This window comes from Littorina saxatilis, linkage group LG15 (genome assembly GCF_037325665.1).
Source record: "Littorina saxatilis isolate snail1 linkage group LG15, US_GU_Lsax_2.0, whole genome shotgun sequence".
NCBI classification, from domain to species: domain Eukaryota; kingdom Metazoa; phylum Mollusca; class Gastropoda; order Littorinimorpha; family Littorinidae; genus Littorina; species Littorina saxatilis.
Window position 1 is genome coordinate 14,284,847 of NC_090259.1, and position 5,000 is coordinate 14,289,846.

Below are 5,000 nucleotides of genomic sequence, written 5' to 3' on the forward strand. Positions count from 1 at the left end.
ACTGAGGAGCAGAGGACGTTTGAGCCGCTCCTAAACCTGAGGCACACAAACCACAAGGTAAATAAGGTATCAGTATAAAAACAAATGTTTTCACTTTGATTTTTAACGCATCATTTTTTTTAATTAAACTCTGTAAATTGTGGCAATTACACATTATGCCAATAACATTATTATGAAGAATGAAGATTTTCAACTTATCATTGAAGAAATGAAATCAAGCATTTTTGTTCATTCTGTATTTGATTATTATTTTCCAGTCTTTGGGTTGGCATAGTGGGTGAAATAAGGGTGAGGAGTGTCGGTTGGTGTTATTTTTTCGGTCTTGGTGATGTAATATTTTTCCCACGGTATTCATGGTTATGTTTGACTTTAGTGCAGATTCCAGAACAGCCTCTTAAACTGAAAAGCTACAAGGTCAACAATATAAACAGGTTACTGGTGTCTCAGGCATTGATGTTTTTAAAAAGATTTGCACAGCAATGTATGTGTTTGTAAACAGATAATGAAAATAAAGCATAACAACTTTTATATTTTGTAAGTGGAATTCAATGTTTTCATTTTTTATTTTGAAGTGTTTTTGTATTCAGGTTTTATTGGATGGGTGGGGGGGGGGGGGGGGGGGGGTGGGTGGTTTTGGTGGTTCTGACTTTTTATGATGTAAGGATTTTTTTCCTTAAGTAGTTATTTAATTAGTTTATGTAGGGGGGCCGAGGGGGGGGGGGGGGGGCGTGGGATTTAAAGTGTATTTCTGGCTTTCGGAGAGGTGCTAAATCTGTTAAAATGGAAATGAAATAAAACAATTGGTGGTGAGGGTTATTACAAAAAAAGTAAGGATTATTTCTCATACCTTTTTATTTTTTACCCAAAAATTATGTTACTGAAATTATTCATTAATTTTTAAAGAGGCAGACTGTGAGACAGGTGATGTAATTGAAGTTAGAATATCATGAGATGTTACTTACTTTCTTTACAATATCATCTAATTTGACAGTCCGACACTGAAGACTGCAGACTTCATGGCAGCCACTGACGATATGACAGCCATGAATTGAATATCAAACGCAGAAGAAGAAAAAGAAGAAGACAGTCTAACAGGAAAATAATTCTGGTATGCTCATAATTTCTTTGCCAGTTTGAAAAAAGTCATGAATTGAAGTTTACCCAGGTTAGACATTAGCATGTCCGTAATTGTGACAATGAATGTATCCGTAAACGCACCAAGAGACTTACTTTGAAATATTGAAGTCATGCATCGTCAATATGACTACAATCACAAACTGAATAAGGGGAAATCATGTCAATTTGGTGGTCTGGATCATCAGCTGTTGCTCATTCGCTATAATGGTCTACTTGACAAAGCCCGTCTTCATGTGCTTCTTTGTTTCTTTATACAACATGTAGGCGTTTGCAGACTGTTTATTGTATTGCTGTTGTTTGTTTGTGAGTAAAACTATGGTGTGACCTCAATTGTTTGAAATTTGTTGTGTATGTTCTACTTTGTGTAAGGTGTTTCTCCATGCCCCCAGAAGAACCGACATTATATTAAAATCTTCATACCCTGAAAATACTTGCATACTAGATGTTGTTTCTTATTGTAATGATTGGGGACAGGCAAGCTCTTAAATTGTGCAAGCCATCAGAAAACTGTCAAGTCTGATTTGCTAGAACAAGCGATATTAACACGTTATTAAGATGAATATTTGATTAAATATGTGCAGGAACTACTTCAGCAGATTCATATGGCCAGTCTCACAATGCAAGGAAGGTGAGTAAATTGAATTATGTCTCTCCCACCTGTTCTGTGTTTAGTGTCAGCCGTGATTGCCTGATGAGAATTTGAAAACATGTTGCTAACTAACATGAACCCAACCATGAAACTTGATGTAGGTGAGTAGCCCATCTAGAAAAACGAACCTGTTCTAATTCCGAATTAGAACAGGTTCTTTTTTCTAGATGGGCTACTCACCTACATCACGTTTTATGGTTGGGTTCATGTTAGTTAGCAACATGTTTTCACATAGAAAATGGTGGGCACCTGAACAAATATCTGCACATTACAATGAAGTCTTACTTTTTAATCTGATGGTTTAATAACCCCCAAAAACCCAACCAACCAGCACCCCCCCCCCCCCCCCCCCCACCCCTCCAAGAAGAAGCTCACATAACTACCAACTACACAATTTCATTACAGAATCAAACAATGGGAAGAATCAGGATTCAGCAGTGCTAGGTCGTTGGGGGGGATAGCTATCACTAGGCACTCAGCAATGAATAGTTGAGGTTTTCACGGACATTAACAAAATCCGGTAACCTACGGACAGTAAATTTCACAGGGAAGGGAACAAGAACGTCAAAAATGGAAAGGTATGTTTTTTCTTTCAAACCATTGATAGAGCTCTGAAGCTTCACACAAGTTTTGCAGAGAGAGCACTCGGCCTCTTCATTTTTGGCACTAAAACATGCGCACACACAAAAAGAAAGTTTTTAAAAAGTGGCACCGATGTATTCTCACACTCACAGCCTTAGAATATTGCAGTTTGTATGTTACCAAATTGAGGCATGATTTTACTCCATACCTGACCAAATCTGCGACAGTCGGGCAAACTTCTTACAAGTCGGATTGGGCCTTCAATCAAATACTCAGAAACCAGCAGCTACTTTAAGTAATACTAGTTTTGTTGTTATTTTTTACAGCTTGTACTGAATGTGTTTTCTTTTATCTCCTCAGAATCGAGTCAGCCAGAGAAAGACCATTGAGAGGGAGAGCGCACAGTAAAGCATATATGGCATGCACTTCGGTGGACCAGTGCCATCATCTTCATAACAAGAGATGCAGATCATATTTTCTTATGTTTAAGTATAGCTGTTAGCAAAAATATTTGACGATTCTTGGGTACGACTTTCGTGTTTAATCCTATTAGCTTGTGCACAGCCTCAAAATCTGTTTTATTTTGATTTATCATTTATAGTTTGAATTTTTTTTTAATGGAATTAGTCCAAATGTAAATACATCTAAGGTTGCAATATTGTTTTTTTGTATATATACCCTTATAACTACCTCTTCGTGTAAACAAAATTTAATTGTAAAAAGAAGTGTTTGTTCAAGGGAGATAATTTGAAGCGAATTTTTTTTTTAAATCAGTAAAACTGCGTAGTGACATCCTCAATTAAATAAAAAGAATAAGGAATAAAGGTATACACACAGGTTGTACCCATTTTCTTGATTGCACTGCTTTTAAGTAAAAAGTTTTTTTCTCAGAATTATTTTACAAATAAAATTCAAGGGAGGCAATTGATATGATAAAAAGGAAGAATTTTTTTTTCTTAGAATACTGTACACATTTAGTAAAGTATAATTTACAAAACAAAACACAGGTTTTTTTGGTTTTTTTTCTGTGCCTACTACTTGACAAGAGAACCACGAGATTTGTGCAGATTATTTAACATTTTCTGTACAGTATATTTTACAAAGACAGATCCATACAATATATTTAATTTTGTAATAGATGTTTTCAATTTGTAGGTATGGTTTTTTTTAAATCAACAGTTCGGATAGCCACAACAAGTGTGTATGTCTTGTGATTTGAGAGCTTTAGCACTGGATGCTTAGAATCCTCTTGATCATTTGCTTCAGTAGGTAAAGCCACCTTCTCCAAAATCTTCTCTCCTATTCTGTGCTTACTACAGTGGGTTTGACAAGAGAACCACGAGATTTGTATTTGTACATATGTTGCTTTTATTCTGTACACTTTAATGATTTAATCCTATGTGCACATTTTTTTTTAACTGTGTTTTTGTTTTTGTTTTCCTGTATTCAAAGTGTGTATGGAAACCACAACCTGTCACAGCAGTATTATTAATCTGGATCTCCCTGCTAAGAACGTAATTAACAGAACGTGTGCATGTAGCTAAAGAACTTAAAAAGAATTTCTGCTACTTCACTCAAAATACGTCCATCCTCACACTCATATTTTCTTAAAATAATATTTGTTCATACAAACATGTTTGCGAATTATTCAATTTTGCGTAAAAATATTCAATTACGATTTCTTTGTGTGTTGCAAAATTATGTAATAAAATTATGCAAGATCAAATTCAAAACAGCAATAAAGCTGCTGACGGCAGAATACCTCTGTTGACTTCTCTATCTGTTGGGTCAAACTATGCCACAGACATGTTTCTTCTAGAAGCTCAATATTACGTGGTACAGTCTCAAAGACAGAACAACGCAATAACCTTTTTTTGTGTAGATTCGATTGATTTTTCCTGAAATAAAATATTCATGAAGCCGGTTCTGACTGAGTTTAATATATTTCTGGAAAGCTGAACAACGCAATGCGTCTGTGACTGGTGAAGAAGCAGAGCTGGAGCTTTTTGTATTGTTTGTCGTTGGTTTTATTACACACGCACTCACATACGGTCAACAAAATGTTGCATGTTCCTGCTTGACAAACAAATGCCTGCATACATGCGTGCACGTACGAACGTACGAACATTCATACCTGTGCAAACAATCTGCCACTTCAAGTTCAACACCCAAACCCCACACATTCCTCCATAAGGAGTCTGAAGTATAATACTGGCATTTGCGGTATTGAACGAGGACCTCAACTTCCATTGTCTAGTGCATGTGGGTCTCATGTTGTACGTGTGAAACCACTTACTTAAAAAAGAAAAAATCTTGGCTTATCAACAAAAAACGAACAATTATATTCTTAAACAAACTGGTTAGAATAACAGATTTAGGAGAATGCAATGCAAGGAACATCATTATCTAATTCGGTCGATGCTTAGATCTAGAAAAGCACCCACTTATTCCAGTATAATAGAGAGAAAAAATCCAATTGAAAAAGTTCCAGATCTAGACAAGGCAAGCACTAGCAGCAATTTTAGCTAGCAAACTCGAACTTGCCCTGCATTCATGCAAGGTCGAACCACTTTCCCTGCCTAGTGGGGGTTTGGCGGGTAGAGGGCCGGTGCTGGCACACTCGGAGTGAAAC

At 36.3% G+C, this 5,000-nt stretch overlaps 1 long non-coding RNA gene across 1 annotated transcript in view; it reads left to right on the forward strand.

Annotated features, from left to right (window-relative positions):
* LOC138948636 (uncharacterized) overlaps nt 1-4,304 on the forward strand; it is a 6,451-nt gene extending 2,147 nt beyond the window's left edge. The window contains exons 3-6 of the long non-coding RNA XR_011450046.1: nt 1-57; nt 992-1,108; nt 1,719-1,765; nt 2,729-4,304. The exon at nt 1-57 is cut by the window's left edge and continues 22 nt beyond it. This is a non-coding gene — a long non-coding RNA (uncharacterized lncRNA). The remainder of the gene's footprint in view (nt 58-991; nt 1,109-1,718; nt 1,766-2,728) is intronic.
* Nucleotides 4,305-5,000: the final 696 nt, after the last annotated feature.